Raw genomic sequence first — 25,322 nt, 5'->3', positions numbered from 1 at the left:
CATATCCTTGTGGAATATATGACATGGAACATGCAATTTTATAGAATGTATGATATTTATTTTATTTAAATATATTGATGAGAAAATTGTTTAAGGACAGGGGGATAATGGTCCAAGCACCTTCCATAACGTTGATGGCCCATCTATGGAATGGATGTCTCAGATCTTTCACCCCACAAGTCACCTTGATCAACGGTCTAGATTCAATCTCATGAAAGAGGCAAATTATGTAAAAACCCTAAGAAACCCTAAATCTAAATATCCACTATAAATAGGGGTGCTCTCCCCCAATCTCTATACACAATCTCTTTCTCTCTTCTCTCACCTCTCTCTCTCCTAGAGGGGCACGCCGCACTCTCTCTCCTCCATATTTCTCTTTCTAACTTCCTCTCTCCAAAACTAGACCCAAGAATAAACTAAGGGTTGGAAAAATTCTCCTCTCTAAACCTAAGAATAAATTAAGGGAAAAATTAGAGAGAAGCTTAAGTTAGCTTTGGGGGTTCAGGTTTAGTAGAGATTTTAAGGGTGGTTATATAGTTTGGCCAAAATCAGCTATCCTGGTTCGAGATTGAAGCTAGACCACAAATCCTGCGTCATTGGATGTGGTGACTCGGTGTGGGGTGTAAAAAGCTTAATTGAGGTAATCTCCGACATATTTTCTTTTATTTGTTTGTTCTTTTATTGTATATTCTCAAGCACAGTATTAGGTTGTATGAATGAAGTAGTTGAGATTTATATTATTGATGTGTTATTTATTTTTTAGAATATCTATTTTTTGTAATAAGATCATCTGTGAGTGATCTTTTTGCCAAAATAAGGGGTAATTATTTTTTATAAAAAAAAAAAAATTGTATTTCTCCGACAAAAGATCACATAGGTCAAAGAGATATTTGATACAAGGGTAAAAGAGAGTGGATTTAGATTTTTTTTTTCTTTTTATAGAAAAATTGGTTACATAAAAGAGAGAGAAATAGGATGTGTGAAGAGGATTGGATGATATAGTTATAAAAGAGAAGAAATAATATGACTTGAAGGAGGAAGGATGATATCTGAGAGAGAACGAGGAGAGAGAAGAAAAGGAAACCTGTAAAAGCAATGGAGGGAGAGAGTTTTAAAAAAGGATTAATATGGTCCTAGAAGGATGAAAAGAGACGGGGTAGAGAGAAAATGAAAAGGGTTTGACAAAAACTAGGCTATTAATATCCAGGTGAGAGAAGAAAAGGAAACCCGTAAAAGCAATGGAGGGAGAGAGTTTTAAAAAAGGATTAATATGGTCCTAGAAAGATGAAAAGAGACGAGGTAGAGAGAAAATGAAAAGGGTTTGACAAAAACTAGGCTATTAATATCCAGGTTATTTATGTAGTAAGTCCCAAACGACCCATTAGAGGGTTTGCAAGTTTGGAAACGAGATTTGCAGAATGTAAAAGGTTTGCAAGTTTTTGCAAGATAAAAAAAACAAAAAACAAATTGAAAGATAGTTCACCGGTCGTCAATTGAACTGGTTCAAATCTGGGGTGCGAGTTTAATTGAACTGGTTGATCCAATTCGTCCTCAATTGAACTGGTTCAAATTTGGGGTGCCTCTATTGTTTTTCTTTTTAGAAATAAAAAAGGACAGTCCTATTAAAAATAAATATGAGATTATATACAATGCTCACAATTGTTTATTTTTCTTTTTAGAAATAAAAAAGGACAGTCCTATTAAAAATAAATATGAGATTATATACAATGCTCACAATTGTTTAGAATCATTGAAATTTGATAGCTCGGATGTGTCATAAAGATTATTATTATTTTTTTTTAAAGTTTGAGCTTAATCAATAGAATAATTGTATCCATTTAATTTTACATCCAATGATCAATTGCAGCCACCTAATTTCACATTCAATGGTCAAGATTAATTTACGTACCAAGGATTAATTTACCTAAGAGATTAATTTACATACGAAGGATCATTTACCTACCAAGGATAATCGGTATCATTCTATACTTTATCTGAAAATATATAACAGTAAAAATGACAAAATGGGGGTTAGGTTTTCTGTAAAATGAGAAATCGGAAGGGAGAGAAGGTTTAGAGTTTATTCGATAAGTTTTTTTGTTTTCTCCTCTCTCTCTCTCTCTCGCAGCTTTCGAACGGCAACCCATCTGTAGTCCTCCTCCTCCTCCGTCCTGATTACGGCCAGTTCTGGCGATATTCCGGCCAACTTCAGGTCAATTTTTTTTTAAGTATTTGAAGAGTATCATATTCAAAGTTCAAACCTCTCTCACAGCTTAATTGTTTTTGGATAATAACTCTCATTCTAAACTCATGCACAGCCAAAAATCTCTTTAGAGAATATATAAATAATTATAGTGTTTTCTGACGATATTCCGGCCAACTTCTGGTCAATTTTTTTTTAAAGTATTTGAGGAGTATCATATTCAAAGTTCAAACGTCTCTCACAGGTCAATTGTTTTTGGATAATAACTCTCATTCTAAACTCATGCACAGCAAAATATCTCTTCATAGAATATATAAATAATTATGGTGTTTTGGGTCCTCCATTACCCTCCAGTTTGAGTTAAGCGACTGATGTTCACAGTTAATCATAGAGTTAAGAATCTTAAGTTTAATTTACGCATTCACTTTATTGTCATGATATTTTGTACAACTAAAATCTCCTTCCCTCAAATACTTAGAATTTGACAATTGTGTTGTTTCTATTTTTTAGAAGTTTTATTTATTTTTTATATTTTTCGGACTTTTACATATTTTTTGTATTTTCCTTTTTCCCTTATTTACCATTTTTATTAATTATTTAATTTCTTAGACTTCTGACAGGTAAACCGGTCTGGTTTGGCCAGTCAAACTGAACCAGTGCCTTGACCGGTTTGGTCGCTGGTCCGGTCCTGACCACATTAATTTTGGTTGAGGGGCAACTTTTTCTCTTTGGAAGGAAATAATGCTCTACCGTTTATTTGAAACCAAAATCTTGATCTGTACTTCTTATTAAAGTTTCTTCTGCACATTTTATTTGATTTGAATGGTGCTGGAGAATGTGATTCTTTATACTTGTATTCATCCTGATATTATTAAATTTCAAGATTTGATGTTTTTGGGATTTATCTTCATGAGATTTAAGTGTACAATGTGCAAAAGGAGTTTGAAGGCTGAAAAATGTTCTGTCTTTAATTTGAGAAGGAAATGACATTTGATGTGATGCTTGAGAATGAATGTATTAGTGATAGAGTTTAAGAATATGACATGCTAGGGAACATTCTGAAAATATATATGAAAATCAGTGCAATTCCTTATATCTGATGCCCAAGAATCAAGAGAATGCTGAAAAATTGGAAGAAGGATGAAAATTTTATGGGAAGCATTGTAAAATCATTTGAAAATAAGTTTTCTATGGTGCAAAATTGAATGGTGCACATTGAAAACTTAAAAGTTATTTTCATCAATCTCATTATGTCCTATGACTAACTTTTGCATTTCTTCTAGCTTCACTTGGATAAGTGGCTTAGAGCCTTATATGTTTGCTGTGCCTAAACACTCATTCTTGTGATAAAAACAAAATAAACTGAATCATAGTGTAGCATGCCTTAAGGAGTCGATATATGCTGTGTTGCATCTTTCTAGACTTTTGCATTGTTCCATTATTGTCAGTAATTGTTATTATATTTTTTTCCTCAGCAAAGAAGTTAATATATTTTTAAGATCAACTTATTTAAGAAATTAAGAGAGTGGGGCGATGACTATGATTATTTCCCTATTGGTTTGATTGCCAGAATGATGGCAGATGCTATATTAGCTCTATCTGACCACTCTCTATCATTGTTCAAATTTTGAAATAAAAGTAAAAGAAATAAAAAATTTATATAATTGATATCAGATACTTGAGTATTTTATGGAAACTGATTTCAGTTGATTGAGTTAATCATATATGAACCTCATGAATGGGAAATAAAAAAGGACAATTCCCAGTCGTACTAACCAATGTACTTCTATAAGAGAAATTGATTGGTACCAAATGAATATATAATGACCACTTTTCAAATTTCTTGTTAACTTAAATAGCAATTTGAAATCATACTTTGATGACTTTCCGGGGCTATATAGGTCTGCCTGTCACCAGACCAAATCGCCATAATTCACCGCTATTTGTACGATGTGTATTTTAGCTGTGTTAAGTCTGCAGTTACCTCAAAAGACCAGATGACATTCGATATTTTCAGTTGTGATTCTTTCGGTGATGCCTATATTTCGTTTTACATGGACATGTTTTACAAGATTTTTTGTTGGTTTAATGTGTTATAATCCCTGAACGCCTAATGTTTAAGAATATCACTGATTAGATCACAAGATTTTTTGTTGGTTTAATGTGTTATAATCCCTGAACGCCTAATGTTTAAGAATATCACTGATTAGATCATTAGGGGTTCAGATGATATACACACACATCCCAAGGTCCATGTGGGAGGTTCCAAGCTACCTTGACAAACATCCTTGTCTTTCCATTGTTTTCTCTTTACCTTACTTTGTCATTAGTCATTATCTAGTTCTAAAATGTTTCAAATTGCAACTCTTGTAACAATTGTATAAGGGCTGACATGTAAAAGATTAAGATAGGGATGCAGCTGATATCTACTGCATTTGGACATACTTTTTAGTCTAATGGTACAGTGTACACGGGATTGCATTCTTTCAAGGAGGATACTTTTAGTCTAATGGTACAATGTACATGGGATTGCATTCTTTCAGAGAGGATATACGTATAAACTCAATACATACAAGGAGTGAGCTATGGCACCTCCGGCGCCAAACACTGGCCTTTTTGTGGGACTGAACAAAGGTCATATAGTGACGAAGAAAGATTTGGCCCCTCGTCCTTCAGATAGAAAGGGGGTAACTTTTTTATCTGTTATCTGCATCTTTTTCCTTTATTGGAACTCAAAAAAGCTGGATCTTTTATTGTCTGTTTGTCTTGTTTTATTGTTCTGGTTTCTTATCTCTATGTTTTGTTATTCTGTTAATTGCAGTGTATTGTAACTGTTTCAATATGATACTTGTATGGGCATTCTAAGGAAAAAGCTATCCTAGATGTTCTTCTTAAGGACACTGCATATCCTGGGTTTTAGAATTTGTAGGGGCTGTTTCCATCCCCATTGAACTCTTTCTAAGGGCAATAGACCATATTACCCCTACCAAAAGCTGCTGCTCTCGAATCTGCTCTTCCAATGCCACTCTGTGCTCTCTATACCTTCCTGTCTCTCCCATCTCCCTCTTCGATAGCCCTCTTCTAAACGACTCCGTCGGAACTCCATCACCCAACATTATGCCACCTTGTCTGCTTCTTAAACTCTCTCCTTCTCAACATTACTAATTTCCCCACCTTAACTCTCACTCTACAATTTGCTCTCCACTCATCTGCATCCTGGCTTTCCCTCCCTGCTCCACATTCTTGGCTACTGGACTTTCTCCTAGTCGCTCCCCTTTTGCTACTGCTTCGCGCAAAGTGTTTAATAGTCACCGAGCCAAATAAGCTCTGCAATAATGGATGAATCCCATCCAATAAAGCCAATACCTAATAAGTCTTATTCATATTGAATCCCTACAAAATTTCCCCACAAAAACTCCCAAGAGTTACAATTGTGAAAGCCATATCATATGCCAATATTCATTTTATGTTGTCAACAGGATTGAAGCATCTTAAATCTGAAACATCTTCTCAGTAAGATTGAGAGACCCATCTAGGAAAAGGAGGTAAAAGAGTCAAAGACTGTGGCATCGATGTAATCATATGGTACCATTTGAGAAAGTGGAATAGGCTTCTCTATCTTTGTAGTAATTGATTTTGTAGAAATTATGGCAGAATAAAAGGAGGTTCAAGCTGGGTTTTATTTACTTTGGGACTTTGATTTGTTGGAATGGTTGTAAAGTTTCTAGAGGAAGTGCGGTATGAGGAGATGGTATTCAGTGGTGTAAGAACTGCTTGGAAGCATAGTGGAAGGAGCCCTGCGCGAGAGACTAGTGGCTTGAGCCCCCTTAACTGGACTAAGAAAGCCATTTTGCAAGAGGGGCAATACGGTAGATTGGCCCTCTCAACCAATAACACGGGGATGGAAATTATCCTGTTTCATAATCTAAAACCCATGATGTCTTGTCTGAAGAACATATCTAAGATGATTTTCCTCGTAAAAAGCCCTAGCTGTATTGATATTGTTGTCTTGATTCAGAATGCTTTTGCTTTGGTTCGTGATAAACCAGAAAACCAGCAAGAGAGCACAGTTTGTGAGGAACCTTATTAGGGAAGTTGCTGGCTTTCGCACCCTATGAGAAGAGGATAACTGAGCTTCTTAAGGTTGGGAAGGACAAGCGTGCATTGAAAGTTGCAAAGAGAAAGTTGGGTACCCACAAAAGAGCAAAGAAGAAGAGAGAAGAGATGGCTGGTGTTCTCCGAAAGATGAGGTGAGTTGCTTGTTTTTTACATCTCATATTTGGATAATTTACGTACAGTGTGTATGCACATGCCTGTGAATGTTGTGTGGAACATTGTGATATTGTTTTTTTGGTGCTTGTCGCTGAAAATGTGCTTCCCAAGGTTATTTTCCATAGAGAGCAAGAAATTAGTGAAGTTTGTTAGCCAAGAAATATCATGCTGTACAAAGATTTTGGCTTTGTCTTTCATGCGAGACATATTATAAAAATTTTTCATATAATATGCCACTCGTTTAATTTAGTAAAAGAATTTTATCTGGAAATGACAAACCAATGAACATTTGTGTACAAACAATTCTTGAGGATTAATTTTGATTTGTATGTAATATAATAAAGTTTGGTAACAACTGTTTCTACAAACCATGATTGATTAGGAATTTGCCTCCTTTGACTGTAGCACCTATACTATCATTATCACACTTGAAAAGTGAATTGATCAAAATCTTGTTCTTCTGAAACTGTCCTTTCAGAACCCCACTATTGATGACTTTGAATTGTGGAACCTCCTATTCTTCTTAGGATGCATATCTCATTCTCGGCAGCCCAAGTCGAAGATAGAGGATGTTCTATTAGACAGTTAAAACCAAGGTTTAAAAACCAAGGTTAAAACCAAGGTTTAAAAAAACGGATTGGTGACCCGGATCGGCCAACCCAAAGATTGTGTTGGATCGGAAAAAAACTAGAGTTTCTTAAAAATCTAATTTTTTAGTTTTCCAAAAAAAAAAAATAGTATTGCATTATAATTTTTTATTATTTTACTAAAAATACATAAATATTGAGAACATGTCTTATGTCCGAGTGTTTGTTATTCATTACATCTATTTTGTGGTCAAAATAAGATTTAAAATGCAGCTTATTGCAATAAAATGAATCTCTCTAACTCAAATTTTTGTAATGAATTTTTTTTTGACGAAGTCTTTTTTTATACAATCTCAACTTTCATATTAGTTAAATCATTTCTCCAATCTCGCCACAGTTACAATTGCCGAAAAAAAACAAAAAACAAAAAAGACCCTCTCGCCACATAGTTGCAATTGCTGAAAAAAACTAAAAAGACCCTCTCGCCACATAGTTACAATTGCCGGAAAAAAAAAAGAAACCTCGCCACTACCTGATTTGTGTTCTTTTTTGTTTTTAAGTAAAAAACAAAGTGTGTTGGTAGTGGGAATTGATCTTAGGCCCTCATTTGAGTTATATACCATAATAGTAACACGTCGCAGAGACCATGCATTTGTCAAATATGCATAAAGAATTATAATGGGGCCTCACCAATTACTTTTCTAGTTAATATAGAAACAAACTTGGATACGTCCCGAGTTTTTCATCTATAAAACTCGCCCAATGTATGAATTGAGTTGACTTAATGCGAGTGTTTTGCCACATTAATGTGAGTGTTTTGCCACATGAAATGAGTTTTTAGTCACTTGAATTCAAGTATAAATATGATGTAGATAAGGTGCATGTACTTTCATTAAGGAACCAGCCATTCTTCTTTTGTTTTTTCTGATGGTTTATATTCTACATTGCGAATTGTATTGCATAATATCGATTCCCAAAATGGTTCCACTTTGCCTCATTTTTACTATGCCACTTGCCTATAAGTAGAAAGAACCAAAATAAAAATAGAAGGGAGCTCCATCGACATGTTTGTGCCAATGTTTGTGTCTGATTTAAACTCAACTAATGTCAGTTGTACATTGGAATGGCCAGTAGGAGAAGTAAAATAAACCTGTAAAAGTTGGTCTCCCCTTAGTGATTTATTTGCACGCAAGTTGTTTCATGCGGTGAAGAAGTGAATAATTCACGGCAAATAAAAGTTTCACGTTGGAGATTCAAAGCAGGAAAAGCCTTTATAAAAGGCTTTGGCCCCAACTTTATAGTACGAGCGTGTAGCTGAGCCATGCTTACACGAGAGTTATTGTGGCAGGGCAGCCGATGGTGTTGGGGCCCATTGATGAGCTGTGGTGGATTGAATTTTTGAGAAAGTAGTACCTCATAAAAATTTGGTGTTTAAAAAAATTTTAAAATTGCACAACTTTCAAAAATTTGAAATAGGGCTGGCCATTTAAAAAATTGCATGGCTTTCAAAAATCTGAAAAAGGGCTGGTCAGCCGTATTCAATGGCTTTCAAAGATTCGAAAAAGGGTCGGTCAGCCGTTTCAAGCTAGGTATGTTTTGACAGAACCAGGCGATTCCTGAGAGGATCAGTCGGTTCGGTCAGTAAGCCGGTTGGTTCAGGGGGGACCCGGCTGCTTCCTGTTAAATGGCAGGAATTGTACCGGCTGCAACGATCTTGGTTAAAACTGAATTGATCAAAATCTTGGTCTTTTGATTCTGTTCTGTCAGAAGCACACTATATCGTGACTTTGAACTGTGGAATCTTGTATTCTTCGTAGGATGCATATCTCAGTCTCAGCAACCCAAGTCGAAAACAGAGGAAATTCTATTAGATATAGGTGTTTAACAATGGAAATAAGGTTTATCCCAAAAAGTTCCTTATCTAGCAGTTGATCTTTAACACTTACCAGTTTCATTTTATGTTTTATTTACTAGTTTATGTATGAGGCATTCTAATGCTCATTAAATACTGAAAGCATGATTCATATACCTCTCTCTCTACCTTTTCTTTTACCAAAATATCACATGAGATGTACTTTGGATTGGTCATCTTTATCAAAGCATAAAGTAGACCATTCTTGAGGGAAATTTATTTCTTCGTTCTTGGATGTTATAGAATGACAACTGCTCCAGATTTTTGATCACTTTTGCAGCTTTTGTCCTTCTAACCTGTTTCAAAACATGCTTTGGCTTGTGGAATGGGTGATTGTAGTATAGTCTTCTAATGATTGGAAAGTTGAACAAGTCGCTGCAAATTCATTTTATTAATATAAATAGCTCTGGTTTTATTGATGCGGTCCCTTCCATCCCTACATCTTATATTTCTATAAATGGTGTGGTTACTTTTAAAACAGCTTGAACTTCTTTATCCTTGTTTCTGATGGTGGACCTTATACACCTTGTAAATAAATGATCCAAGTAATTATTTGTTGAACTATGTGTGCACATGGGCCTTGAAAATAAGATCTATATGGGTAGAGAGTTTTATGTAATGAAGTAATGATGGACTATCATTCATGTATATGTCACAAGTGATGGGCTACCCCTTCAAAAGGAGTGATGGGCTACCCCTTCAAAGGGACGACCGTCACTATGAGACCACTGCAAACTAGCGGAGGACTGTAGTGGTAAGAACGGAGGACTGTAGTGGTAAGAACAGAAGACCTTATTTGAACCACGTGCCATAATGGATCCTTGTTATTAGAAAAGGCTGTGAGGGGCCAATTTGGTAATCTTTGGGATGAGGACGATTGTGCAACATACACAGCGTGAATGGGTATGTCAAGCAGTGTTTTAAAATGCGGGATGTGGCCCGATGTGTTGGAGGGGCAGATGGCGTGATGCGGCTCGATGTGGTCTAGATGCGCTATCGCTTGTTGGAGATTCTGTATCAACTATCCCTGGATAGAAACTAGAAACTAGCTTCATAAAACATTCAACAGCCATAATCACAAATTTGCGACCATAAACTTTAAAGTTACAAAATACAAACAAAAAGTTTATAAAGATTAAAGAGTTCAAAAGTCAAGCTCAAGCCAAATCATCATCATTTCTCAACTCACAAGTCTTGAGATTCTAAATTTTAAATCCAAAGAGAAGTTATCTTGGGAGTCTCCATGTAGATCATCATTCTAAACTTTACCTTAACTTCCTCAAATGAACACCCAAAAGAAGTAAATCAACAACCGATCACCAAGCAATATGAAAATCTAATAACTTCCCAAGAAAAATTTTCTGCCACTTTTTTTTTTTTTATTGATTTGATTAAAAAAAAGCCACAGATGTGATTGTTTTTAGTTGGTTGGGGGTTATAATACCCCCAAGAGCCTTTCCCCCATTTTTTGGGGCTCAAAATGTCCAAAATACCCCTGCCCGAGGGTTTTTTTTTTTTGTTTTTTTTACGGAAAAGAGTGACCGCATATGCGAATTATGCGGGATGCAGCTGCATATACGGAGAGATGCGGCGTATATGCGGGCGCATCTCTCCAAAGTGCATATGCGCCTTGTTGCGATGCACTACTCAGTGCATAACGCTTTATGCGGCCATATTTTAAAACCATGATGTCAAACTTGTATGGGTTGTCTAATGTGAAGGATGTTATGATTAGCAGTGCAGCAGTGCTGAAAAGAAATGTTCCATTGTTGCTGACATTGGTGGTCATGGATATTCAATGTCCCATTGTTGCTGACATTAGTGGTCATGGATATTCACTGGATACGGTGTTTGGCATGTTTGCTAATTCATAAAGTATAACACACTGGAATAATGTGCATTGAGCATTATAGGAAGGAGGATTACAAATATATGGATGGGTATTAAACTGTAAAGGATGTACATGGATAACATATAAAACCCAACAACAACTCTAGTTGTTGCTAATATTATTTGAGGAAATTTTGAAATTTAATTTACAAATTTGTGGTCACACTAATGTATATTTCTCTCTCACTCAAGCATGAGGTCCGAGTAAGCTTCTCTTGAAAAGTTGTGTTTCATTATTTGAGGCATTGCCTTTGTGGCTGTTTTTTTTTTCTGCGCTGGTGGCTTTTTCAGATTTGGACCAATAATTGGCTTTTTTGAGAATCTCTAGGGGAGTACCTTTTGTCTAGAAAGCTATACTTTCCATGTTCCCCATAGGAACGCCACTTTGAGACTTGTGATTTCATATTTGATTTTCCTGCATACTTAGCTTTGGCATAGGAATCACTGTGATGAATCAGTTTTTTGATTTTGATTAGATTTGTTTTGATGCATCAGTTTTTTGATTTAATCAGCCTATCCTTGAGGTTCCTGTACATTACAAAAAAGCCTATGGAGAGTGAAAGGTTTACTTGCTATTGTAAAATATTTACAAACACTAGAACGATGAAATGAAAAACCCTAGTTGTTTTTGTGTTTCCTAAAAGTGATTTTGAATATCTTTGTTTTGGAATAATCATTTCATGTTCAATCACAAACTGCTTGATGATTCTCTTTATCTTTTTATCCAAGTTCTTGGAGTCTCTCCCCATGGCATCTATAATAGGAAGGTCGTAAGATTTTGAAATTTTTGATACATATTTAAGTTCACTATAATGGCATCATAATTTTACAGTATGGATTCATTTTGTTTTCCAATTAACACCATTGTATATTCCAATCCGTGATTGCATAGCTGTCGTTAGAGTAATATGTGTGCAAAAAATTTACCATGTGCTAGAGTTCAACTGTTTATCTAACCCTGCTTTCAAGATGATGAATTGGTGTGCTTATTTAAATCATCTAATCTTTATGGCACTAAATGCTTCATCTGGTTATGCTATTTTTGCTTTCTGAGAACTTTAATATTGTCACTTACCATGACACTAAATTATTATAGAATGACGTTCCTTGCTTGTGACTTTTGAATTGCAGGGCTGCTGGAGTTAGCGAAAAGAAGAAATGAAGTGCCTCTTTTGTCTTGTGAAAGTGCAACCACCAATTTATACATACTGCAACTAGTTTTGTGAAAGTTCTTTGTTATGATTTTACTTAGTGAGAGAGTTTGAAACTTCGTGGTATCTCAGTTTTGAATGTTAGATTTTTAGACCTGCAAGTCCTGGACATCCTGGGCTTAAATCAGCGGAGAATGATGAACGTCTTTTAATGGTTTTTGGAGAGAGTTTATAAAATTGAATTCACGGATGGAAAATTGAATTTTAGGATGGAAAAAGTTTATGTAAGGTTGCAACTTTATATTGTTGAAGTAAGGTGCACGTCAAAAACTTAGAATGTTCCAATGTAGGAGAACCCTCAAACTTGTGATCTCAACCTTCAGATGAATGGACATGAAGAGAAGAAAGAATTTCAAATTCAGAAGATAGTGCATTTTGTAACAAGTTATCTGGATTGTTTATTTTTAAGATTTTCAAGTGTTTCATGATCCGTTTGAACTGTACTACTTTTGAAATTTTAAATTTTATAATTGAGGATAAAAAGAGATTTTGAAGCCATCATAAGGTTTTTAATGCTGATATGACATCTAAAGGTGCGTATTACTTTTACTGTAGAAATAGTCAACTTTATATCAAACCTCACCTTGGTAATATGTACACCTTCACAAAATTTCCTGAATTTTTTGTCTTCTAGGAGAGGATGCACGATGGTACACATATATTTGAAAAGTATAATTACAGGGTTATATGATTTGGCATTCCATTTTAGTAGTGTTCAATCAAGGTTTATAGAATTGAAATGTTAGGCCATGTTCAGGTTGTATCACCCAAGGAAAATAAATGGTTACTTTGTGAACTGTTTCAAAGCATTGCATATTCTTATTTTTTTTTATTTAAATTTTTAGAGCATCTCTGATTCACTTTGTGAATTGTTTTAAGAAATAAAGAAAAAAATGAGATAGATCGTAAGCCCTAGATTTAATCGGTCTTCAACTTGACATTTCATGGTCAAATCTTGGAGGGAGTTTGATCTTTAGTGCCGTTTTTTCTTTTGTTAAAGAGAATCAACCCTTAACCTTGGATCTACTTGTTGTTTAATTGTATGGTCATGGAGAATTTGGTTTGGAGTATTATTATGAGTTGCACAAGATTTTTTAAATCGAGTTTCAAATATGACTAAAGATGATCAGAAAGAAATTTCAGAGACGAATCCACTATGTTTTAGGATGGGGGAATATTCAATTTTTAGAATCATATTTTTATCAGTGTTTTAATAGATTTTGATACCTAATTCGTTTTTTTTTGTTGTCCCATATAGACTTTAACATGTATAAATTCATTTTATATTTCAAAGGACATACATAACCCCTGGCTGCACAACTAGATCCAGCCGCATAAGAATCAAAAGCTATTTACCATCAATTAAGGGGCGTTTGGTTACTTGAAAGTCTGTTACTGTGATAATGGATTCTTGGGAAATCCTCCATGTCCAGCGCTAGAGCCGTGTTTGGGTATGCATCGAGGGAAAGGAAGATGAAAATAAATTATTTATAGGATTGTCTACAATGATACCATTTATCTTTGATACAGGGAGATGACAATTACTTATAACCATCTGATGTGAAATTCGATAGTTTGAGTGTGTTACAAAGTTTGAGAAAATTTCTTTTGAACTTTGAACTTGGTAAATGAAATAAATGCAGCCATTGAATTTCACATCCAATGATCAAGATTAATTGTAACCATCTTGTACCAAAATATTTTTTATTATTTTTTATGACACGTAATCAATCCCCCCAGTGGACCTGTCAGAAAAGGGAAATGTTTCAATACTTCCCCTACAGCATAGAAGATCTATGCCTCCCCTACCATCCAGCGGTCCAATTTTGATCAAAAGAGCCACTCACCGTTTGATCTTAGATCCGATGTCTCAAAGTATTTTTTTTTTAGTTTTTTTTATACAAATTGTATGAATATGAGATTTGGTACGTGCCATCTTCTCATTGGGGCGCACCTATAAAAAATATTAAAATATATTTTTGATAAAATATATTGACTAAAATACCCCTTAAAACTTTCAGGGGTATTTTGATCATTTTATTTTATTGGAAATATTTTTCACTAGTGCGAGTTTAATAGAGGAGTGGATGTCCAAAATTTGGTGTCAGAATAGTTTATAAGATAAAAAATTAAAACTAAAATAGCGTGGAGATGTGATATTATGATTGAGACAATCTTAGCCCTCCATTCAGAATTGACGGTTGGATGAAGAGAAATATATAAATTTTATGCTGTGGGGAAAACATAAAAAAGCTTGCCCGCCATAAAATATCCATTCAGACTAATAGAAGCTTTGAGGTCTGACACCCCCAACCTAAGCCCTCTCTCCCGGACTAGCTCTCTATGTTGAAACTCTAGCTGGCTCACCTTCCCTCTCTATGGCTCTCCCCGAAAACACTAGCGCTCTCTCTCTCTCTCTCTCTTTATCAGTCTTTAATATCCCTCTTGACCCAGTAATCGAACCCTTTGAACATGTGTTGCAGAAACGAAGCTAACACAGCCGTTGAAGTCCTCTGTCTAAAGTGTCGACCCGTTTCTTCTGCTGAGTACCAATTAACCTTAAAAATCAGTCCATTCTTCTCCATCCAAAATTTAGCTTCTTCTTAGGTTGCCATCCATCCCTCTCTCTACCCATCTCTACTATCTCAACCCCTCAAAACACCCAAACTTTAGGTCAATTGATTAAAATTCAAATACTATCGAACAACTATAATTCTATGATGGATTTTAATAGTGATAAGCCTGATTAAATTATTGTAGAGCTTCACTCATTAGTGTTTTTAAACGTTTGTTTTTCTAAACCCTAGACAGCCTTAGGACCACTCTACCCCAGTAAACCCCCAGACCATAGGCCACCATAATCCATATTGCTTGTCATTTGATCCAAAATCCTGTAGAACATCTCGTTTTAGTAAAAAAAATCATTAAAAATAGCAAAACACTCGTTTTGACCCAAATTTTGGTAGGCAGTATTACAAGAGCCTGTCAATCAACCCGTAACTGAAATCTACCAATTCTGAGCATATTTGGTCTGGGTAACACCATTGGTGCCACCCAACCCGACTGTGCCAAAATAACAGTTTCCGCATGCCAACCACTCCCTGACCATTTCTGAGTAGATTCATTGAATATGAACCCTTTTGGTATTTTGACCCCCAAAACAACAATTCAGACTGGAAAATCCATTTGAAATTGACAGTTAGTTATCCACTCCAGCCGATTTTCAGCCTTTAAAAGATTATTTTAGGATCATTTATGAGGTTAGACTTTTAGACTCCTTAGACTCTGAAAAATTGTAGGCCATGAAACTTGATATCCCGAGAAAACCCTCGACTTAGGAAGATCTTAGCTTTAGGCCATTAAAGCTACAACTCTTAGGTTAAGAAAGCCATCCAACCAAGCCAATGCTTAGTCAAAATCTGAAGAGAAACAAAGAAGATACACGACATAAACTCAGTCGGTCATAATATGGGCGATGCCTCGAAGCTTCGGGAGTCTCAAGTCAACTGGCCTGGTCTGGTATATTTTACTCTTTGCTACATTTCCTTTTATTTTTTATTTATTTTATTAGAATTAAATCATTTTTATTGTATTTTGTATAGTATTTCATAATTCGAATCAATGTTGGCTCTGCCACTGATCTGAGAGCAATCTGCTCATTTTTGAGGAGATCTGACCTTAGATTAGAATTTGATTGTCCTCGTTCTCTATTACTCTGAAAAAAAAAAAAAAAAAATCAATTTGTGGTTCGAATCTGGTCGAATCTCATTTTGAAATCGTCCCGATTTGCACTATATATATATATATGAGTGATTTCACGCAACGGTTCTACAATAACAAAATGAAGCAATCCTCAAAAACCATGTTAGGACTATTTATTTCAACATATGTTTAAATATAAATTTTTTCATTCCATTGAACAATAATAAAAAGGCAAAATTTGAAAATACACCCTAGAAAGTATTTTTTAGCCCTATTAATATAGGCTATCTATTTTTGGTAAGATGAATAGATCTAGGATTTAGAAGGATTTTTTTTTTTCATTTTTAAGTTTTTTAAATGCTCCTTTATGATCATATGGACAATTTTTAAAAAAGAAATTTTATTTTTGAGTTTGTGAAGGTCTAGATCTTGAAATTCACCAAATGAATGATCTAGATTCATTGTTGGAAGGGGACTCATTTTAACCATATATAATGGGTAAAATTGAATTTTATTTTTTGGGGATTGATTATTGGGATGAAGAGAGGGTATCTACAATTTTTAGGGTCATACAAATACAACAAATATGGTATTCTAGAAGTGTGGTTTCAAATAATACAATGACATGGTGACCTGAAATCACTCCCAGTATATATATATATATATATATATATATATATATATATACATTTCATGCAACATTTTTATAATAATATAATGGAACAATTTTCAAAAACCATATTAGGGCCATTTGTTTGACCCTACTATTTAAATATGTAGTCTTCATTCTAATGAACAATCATGAAAAAGTAAAATTTAAAAACACAATCTAGAAAGTGTTTTTTTAGCCCAATTAATATCGGCTATCTATTTTAGTGTGATGCTTAGAGATCTTTATTATTATGAGATTATCAATGTTTAAAAAAGAAAAAATTTGATTTTGAATTCATAAAGGCCTAGATTTTGAATTCACCAAATAGATGGTCTAGATTCATTATAAGAGAAGACTCATTTTAACAATATCTAGGGTGAAAATTAAATTATATTTTTTAGGAACTAACTATTGGGGTGAAGAGAATGTATGTACAAAATTTGGGGTTATACAAATGTCACAAATGTGGTTTTCTAGAAGTATGGTTTTATTATAATACAATGACATGGTGACATGAGATCATTCCCCTCTCTCTCTCTCTCTACACAAACACAGTCAAATACCAATCAATCCGAGTAATAATAAAAGTCACCAATTTAAATTACCAATTATAATTTATTGACAAATTAAATATAATATATATTGATAAATTAATAATATTACTAGTATTAAAATCAGAATGATACAAGTGAAACGGAAGCACGACTTGTCAAGATTACCAAACTATGTGAATAGTGAGCCAATATAGCAATTTCTAATCTTCACAATCACAATCCTGAAGAAATCCACATTGGCCTAGGTCAGTTTCCCGTCGTGCTGGAACTTGTAGTGTGTTGTATAGCCAATCTGCGCTGCAAATTGTGGCGCTTATTATCATCATCATCCTTTGAGCCTTATCCGAACTTTGGTTCAGGATCATGAAAATAGATGCGGAAGATGTTATAAGTTGGAAAGCCAATTGTTTGGATGTATTTTGAGATAGCCTAAACTTCTTTTATAATACACATTTTGAGAAACCCAATTCTTCTTTTAGGTCATAAATGAAAGTTGGAAAAAGTTTATATAAGGATGCTACCTCTTAATGTAGAACTACGGATGCCACTAAAAATCCATTGGAAAAGGTAGTTTTAATGCTGAAAAACCCTTTTATTAATCATCTCGACATCGAGATGTATGACTATGAAAAATAAAAAGATTTTAAGTCTAAAAAATAGTATATTTTACAATATATTATCTACACTGTCTATTTTCAAGATTTTCATATGTTTATAAATCTACTTGATTTTAACCACCTTTTAAATTTAAAATTTTATAATTAGATATAAAATTAGACTTTGAGATAATCTTAAAAATATTTTACATCAAAATTATGTGCATGATAAAATTTGAAGGTGCACCTTATCTCTACAGCTACGGATGCATCCATGTGCAAACTGCACCCATCAAAGTTTAATGCTTTTGGCATCTAGAAAGGCGAGGATACGGTCTAAATGACCCCTAGTCTACTTCATAGTAATTTGATTCAACCTCTGCAATTCCGACTCATGCTCACAAATATTCGTCCACTCATTGTAATGTTTATGCGTTGCGCTGCATAAAATTTATAGCATCATATTTGTCGTTTATTACCTTTCTCAAAAGTATATTATTGACAAAAATATCCCTTTTTCTTCTCAAAATATCATGAAGAGAAGAGCAATGTAAATACTCGCTTTTCAGTTAAAATAATTTCACACTTGACGGAGCGGAAATAGAAATATAAACCTTTTCCTTCAAGTCACTCATGACAAAATCATTATATATTTCTAGAATATTATACTAAGATAAAATATGATGTTGCACATGTTTCGAAATGGGATGAACACTCTAGAGAGCACCATAGGACGTGATGATCATGCAAAGCGGGGTTGCTCGGCAAATTAGAAACATACACCACTACTCCCCTTTCACCATAACTGCCAAACATAACTACCAAACATGACTATGAACTACTAACCAGAGCTGCTCAATGGGTTATAAATCGATCAAACACAAACATCCAAAAAAAGAGGACGCGAGTCTTGAGAAAAATATTTGGGATAATCTTAAGTCGAATGCAAAAACAAATACATAAAACAACTTAAGATAACTTCAAACAACACTTTGACAAGGTATATATGTGTACAACTCTTTATTCATTTCCGGGTCAAAATGTTCCAAGGTACTAGTGGACCCTTGTTAGTTACATCCACCATATCATATAATGGAGGAATGAAAAACCTATGTTTAATTGTTTACAAATGAATTCATCTAGATTGCAAGATACGTCCTTTGCATACAAAGTGTTTTCTTGGTTGAGAGGAAATTACGGCGTGCTACTTCTTTTCAACTCTTTGCTCTCCATTTTCTGCCTCCTCTTTTTTTGGATGCTTGGGTATGATCTATTCACAAGCATTCAGCAGATCTGGTTGGAAGTTCATAGCCATCTCCAGTTGTTAGATTGCACCTCTGCCCAGTTGTCTTTTCTAACGAAGTTCCCATTTTGAGTGGAGTTTTGCTGAAAATGGGATGAGATGTTGGTGCTGAAAACGTACATGGGACATTGATGGTCCCGACTAAAAAGGACGTGTGATGGCAGCCATAGGAGAATCGCTTGAACCAAAGAGTGACTGACATGAGGACCAACCCTAGAGAGAGAAAAATGCTCCTTTTTTTCTAGACTCAACCTGAGTTGAAAGGTAAACTCCTCTCCAGTGGGTCGCCAAAGATTTGGTCGCTTTGAAAATGTGTGTTGAGTTAATGAAAATGCTTAAAACATTGTGACTCCAAATTATATGAATAACCAGAGGGCAAACACAATCGCGGCCCAATTTGCCCTTATGTTTTTCATTATAGAAAAAAAGGGTTCTACATATAATACTGGGTATTGAGGAATTTCAGATATTTAAATCTCTTTTACAGTTTACATCAGCCTAAATATTGGGCTGAATACCCTTGATTCGAGCCTTGAAGCTTATGCATACGGCTCTAGAAAGACAAATATACAGACAGATGGAAAAATATCAATACCGTGGGCAATATGGATCCATATACGTGACTACTTGCAGGGGTTACTGTCCGTGGCCTACTCCTTCGAAATAGGGCCTCAAGTGTGTCTGGATTAAATAACTTCTCTCTCTCAATCAGATTCTATCACTATAGATCGAAGAATGGCAAAGCAAGTGGCTTGTTCTCTAATCGGCATTGGATACAAGCACTTTGGTTTCTCTCTCTCTCTCTCGTGTATTCTCTTTGAGTGTTTTCTCTATACATCCTCTTATCAGTCCTCTTTCTCTCACTAAAAAGTGAGGCTTATATAGATATCACGAGTTGATAATCATGAAAACTCATGATGCATATCCTTTCATTGACTATTCATCCTTATCTTGCCCGGTTTGGTTTGAGATGATAAACGTATTATCTTTGTTTGAATTTCAATGCACTTGCAGATGGCATTGTTGATAACTATATGCCTGATTAATTTTTATCCAATCTGATATTTGAATTTGAACACCAGTGACTTCCCAAGATTCAATAAGATACCCTGTGAGAAAGATAAGGGATTTTGTTATTCTTATATGTTGTAGGTCAGTCTACTGCACAATCTATTGACATGTCTTTGTATTTCTTCTACTTCTTCCTAATGACTAGTCCATTGGCTAGAAATTTGGAGAGATAATGAAGAACTCAAATATGATTACAACGGTCCAATCCCCACTTGAAATAGGTTATGGATGAGAGAGATATAATCCGCTGAAGTTGACCCTTCTCTGCTAGGAATTACAGCAGAAAATCAGAGGGTTGCAGGTATAACCGCTTCCACCATAAGGGATTATAGACCTTGGGGATATGATAATCTTGTTGAGGCGACTACGACACACATCTCCACAAAATTTGGGCTCAAGACCCCCTTTATATTGGGAGATACTATCTACTGTCGGTCAACCTTTTTATACAGTGTTTATGATGATTGTTGCAATGCTTGCCACTTTCTCCTAAGAGAATAATGTGATACCGCATTCTTAAAATGGTAGGGCATCGAGTTAGGAATCGAATAGTCTTGGTCCCATAAGAAAATTCTTCTTAAATAGGGAGAAATCTCAATTTTGGTGGCTGGGGGTCATCTTTGCTATCATATGATAGACAACACATAAGACTCTTGTCCGCCAGTGGATATAGATGATGGGTTAAGCAATATCCGAATGATGTAAAACCTCAGGGGTGAGGGATATAATGCCACAAATATAAATAAATGAAAGTTTCAGATCAATCCCAAACATTAAGTTTGGGGGTGTCGGACAAGGCATATCTTGACCTCCAATGAATACGGACAATGGGTTATGCCAACTCCGAATGATGTCCAACTTTTATAATTCTTGGACAAGAAGTATATGAGGCATCATGGAACATGTATGCAAGGATACACCTCATTGTGATATCATATCGTGATGTTTATTTATACTCCATTTATCAAACACTTTATCCTTGGCTGACGATGGATTGAAAGTGACTTATTGCACCATATCAAACTCATTCGATATCATGTGGATAGGTATATATGGCCATTGGAGTATATGTATCCCAAAATCTGTCTCGAATTGAAATGGCTGGATGATACCTTATGATCGATTGTTAGTCAGGATGCAAATATGTGACTAACGACGAATAAAAAATATATCGTATCGCATCAGACTTCCTCCGATATCAGGTGGAGAGGCGTATATTGGCCTTAGCAGTACATGTATCCTAGAGTTTGTTTCATATTGAGATGATTTGATAACTTCTATCATCAATCATTCGTCAAATTAGAAAGTATGTCGTACCTCATCAAATTTCTCCAATATCATGTGGAGAGGCGTATATGGGCCTTAGGATTATATGTATCCTAGAATCTGTCTCGAATTGAGATGGTTTGATACGTCCCGCTATCATTGTCGTAAGCCAGGACATACATGGGTTGACTAACGGACATGACTCTAAAGGCATATCGGGGCCTTCATATGATGAGTCCTAGACGTATCATATTCTTCATATCATATCAGGAGCATATCTTTGTAAATATCTTAAAAAATTGTGCCCATTGAGCTTGCATAGTTTATCCACTATCTGTTAAAATATCATTTTGGCATTGGTTAAACACCTAACTCATGATCATGCCCTTAATTCATTGGCACACCTACCAAAGTGTATCTAGTCTCATATGATGAATAAAAATGCACCCAACAATAGATCTCATTGCCCCTTTGGTTTTGGGTTTGGACTAGGACAAGTTGCTCAACTCCTGAAGAATAAACCTGAGCCTAATGCCCTGGCTATTGAGGATCCTTCACGCAACACAGACTTCGTAAGTTTGAGTGACCTGAAAAGGTGGGAGTGGTTTGCCAAGTTATGCCCCGGTTGCAAGACTAAGGACAGACTAGAACTAGTTTACGTTGACCTTGGGGGTACGTCTAGGGGACATTACCATAGACCCCTTTGGGCTGCCTAGGTTTAGGTGGCTTGGAGTAGGCGGTGGACTCTGTGTCTGATTCGCCTCGTACAATTGAAATGAGTTCTAAACTTCGGATGCACACCACAAGGCACTGGAAAAGGCTTAAAATGGCATGATCTAGTGGAACATGGGTGGGTCAACGTCTCGGTGGGGTTCCTGTTAGTGAAAAGGCTGAAACCAGGCTAGACTGAGATTGATGCCTATGTAAGTTCCAAGCTGCCAATGAAAGGCAGGGTGAGGGACTTACGGTGTGTAGGTTGTTTTCAAGGCTAGGAAACTATGGATGGGTGCTTGCTTGAACCCTGCACAATCCCTAACAATTTCACTCACGAAAACTTGGGTCCTTGAACACTGGTATTGGAATTTTTAAAAAATCATTTGAAAATAAATTTTTGAAGTGATTGTGTGTGGTTTGTGTAGAAACAAGCACACGTGTGTGGATGAAAGGGTATGGCAAACAAGCGAGATGACAAATAGACTAATTTAAAATACAAGAGAGCTAAAAAAATAATTTTCCTTCCCCAAGTTTGTTATTGGGTGTGGTTTCTATAAAGTTACAACATTAAACAATCCAATTAAGTGCACCTCTAAAGTTTATCACATGTAAGTTTGGTGTAAAAAAGTATTAAGATTATCTTAAAATCTATTTTCATGTTTAATTATAAAGTTTTAAACTCCCAAAATGATAAAAATCAAGTAGATCTATAAACTTATGAAAATATTGAAAATAGACAGTCTAGATTATGTGTTGCAAGATGCACTATTTCAGGGACTCAAAAACTTTTTTTTTTTCATATTCATACACGTCGATGTCGATATGATCAATTACCTTTTTCGATGGATTTTTGAGGTACATCTGTAATTCTACATTTTAAGGTTGCAACCTTATATAAACTTTTTTCTTTGGTATTATCTTGTATTACTTCAATATCTTATTATTCTATTATATTTTCCTGTAACCATGGAAAAGTACGAAACATTAACCACATGGAACAGGGAAACAAGGGGACATAGACCTCCAAAACATTTTTTTAGTGGCATTATGTCATGAGCAACTCAGATTGAGTTCTGTAGGGCAATAATCTAAGAAACTCGGTTCGACTTGAACAGTCTGCAATAACTCGATTCGAGTTCCTCAGTCTCTCGAGCAGTAACTCAATTCGAGTTACTAAGTCTCGAGAGCACCTTGGTTCAAGTTGCTTAGAAGTCTCTTTTGCAACTCGGTTCGAGTTGCTCAAACATCAAACCCTTAGGTCAAATCCGAGATGCCCCAGATAGTTTCTTGACCTGTTTTCTCTTTTTGAAAACTAAAATGAGGAAATTACATGGAACTTCCAATGATGGAGTCGTTGCAAAATATCAGCTCAACTATCCCACAGTGGGCACCAAGCTTTTTACGCGTCAAATCTACTTCATATGATATATCCTCAGATTTGTGCACAAAGCAATTAAACTATTTTGATCAGTAGAGAAAGTGAGTCGGGTCAAATTACGGGTCTAAATCTGGACATATCTAGCCTCTTTTAGACAATCCTTAAAATCTAGATCAACGAACTAAGCTAAGAACAATTAAATTAAAATGAAAAATAAATAACTATAATAAAGAAAGGAGGAGATACTTACTTGAGGAACCTGGAGACTGTAACAGAAATCATGGGCTAATTTACATTGGTGTCTTCTCTTTCTATCTCAAAGCATTTGTTTTAAAGGTTTTTAGAACTAGGAGATCTTATTCAGGGGGTTTTGAGTTTTGGAGATTTTTAGATAATTTATTGTACGGATTTTGGCTTCACAGGTCTCATCATGATCGTGCGACTCACAGCTACTGCACGCGGGGGTCTTCGCCGCTCGCTCAGATGCAGATTCGGGAATCAAATTCTTAGGTAAATTGGCATAATGAAGAGTTTCTAGACTAGGGTCTTTCTGGTGTTTTCCAATATTTTCGTCTCCTAATTTATAAGAGAATTTTCTAGGATTTTCTAGGTTTTTTTTCTGAATTGTAGGGATTTTAGGTTATGTTTTTAATTTTTTAGGGAAATTGTGATTTTTTTATTTTTAAGAAAATTTCTAAGGTTTTCTAGGATTTTTTGGATGATTTTTCTATGGGGAGTTAGAAGGTTTTATATAGGCTTAGATTCTGAGACCTTTTTGGGATTAATATTTTGAATTTGATTTTGTTAATATTTTTTTTAGAGTAAATCCAACAAAAAAATGGCCCGATCAAAGCTTATCCAAGGCGGTCAAACCACTTCTCCTGCCTTCCCATAGGCTTTGAGAGATATACTAAAATGTTTATGTTCGTACTGTAATCTCTTGCTTGCCCATAGATTCAACAATAATTCGAAAGGTTGACTCACTTGAGAATCTCCATATCTATGCTTATTTTCAATTCCCTAAAGAATTTTGTCGCTTGCTACGCCCTTAGTCATATATTGGTGCCTAGGTCCATTGTAAGACTTTTTCATTTGAACCTCACCGTTAACATTAGGTTTATGCCATTCTGACCTAAGGTGAACAACTCGTTGCACCTCTCCACGAATTGCTTAAGGACCAAAATGAAAGTTTCTGCAAATTTATTTGGGTCATTACATCCCAAGCATATATAGGATTTGAGCAATTCGTCGTTGGCTTACAACCACTTCTGTATTTTAAAGTCATGTTAGGTCCAATTTGAGTGAGTTTTAAGTGGTCTATAAGAGTTTTAAGTGGTCTATAAGGTTAGAACTTTTTGAGGTAGGCTCAAATTTGATTGTTTAAAGCCTCGGCTCTATATACTCTTTTCCTTTTTAGAAATATGTAATGCTTCAGTCAAGTGTGACATGAAGGTAAGGGCATATGTTTCTGTTTTGTCCCACTGACAAATTTAAAATTGTTTCATCGAGAAGGTTTTTACATGCTTTGGTCCTCATATTTTTCTTAATAATAAATTTTTTGAGAAGGAAAAAGTTTATATAAGGATGCAACCTTACAATGTAGAACTACGGATGCACCTTAATGTTGAAAAACCCTTTGATTGATCATCTCGACATCGAGATGTATGACCCTGAAAAATAAAAAGATTTTAAGTCTAAAGAATAGTTCATTTTATAACATATTATCTACACCATCCATTTTCAAGATGTTCATATGTTTATAGATCTACTTGATTTTAACCATTTTTGAAATTTTAAATTTTATAATTAGGTATAAAAATAGATTTTGAGATAATCATAAGAACATTTTATATCAAAATTATATATCATAATAAAATATGAAAGTGCACCTTACCTCTACAGCTGCAGATGCATCCGTATGCCCACTGCACCCTTTTGAGAAAGGCAATAAAGGAGAAAGTTGACTCTGTAGATTTTATGCACCAGAGCGCATAAATATCTTGATGAATGT

The 25,322-nt window shown here is 35.1% G+C and overlaps 1 non-coding gene and 1 pseudogene across 2 annotated transcripts; both read left to right on the top strand.

Annotated features, from left to right (window-relative positions):
* The first annotated feature begins 1,945 nt into the window (after positions 1–1,945).
* Positions 1,946–12,272, top strand: LOC18436055 (large ribosomal subunit protein eL36x-like; annotated as a pseudogene). Its single transcript, XR_016061088.1, has 4 exons — positions 1,946–2,212; positions 4,747–4,890; positions 6,253–6,453; positions 11,996–12,272. The product of XR_016061088.1 is annotated as a large ribosomal subunit protein eL36x-like (transcript).
* Positions 3,727–3,812, top strand: LOC148780778 (small nucleolar RNA Z102/R77). Its single transcript, XR_016039869.1, has one exon. It is a non-coding gene; the product is annotated as a small nucleolar RNA Z102/R77 (small nucleolar RNA).
* Positions 12,273–25,322: the final 13,050 nt, after the last annotated feature.

This window comes from Amborella trichopoda, chromosome 8, assembly GCF_054954075.1.
Source record: "Amborella trichopoda isolate Santa Cruz 75 chromosome 8, AtrichopodaSantaCruz75HAP2 v2.0, whole genome shotgun sequence".
Taxonomy (NCBI): Eukaryota; Viridiplantae; Streptophyta; class Magnoliopsida; order Amborellales; family Amborellaceae; genus Amborella; species Amborella trichopoda.
The sequence above is the reverse complement of the archived record's forward strand: the minus strand, read 5'-3'. Positions and strand labels throughout refer to the sequence as shown.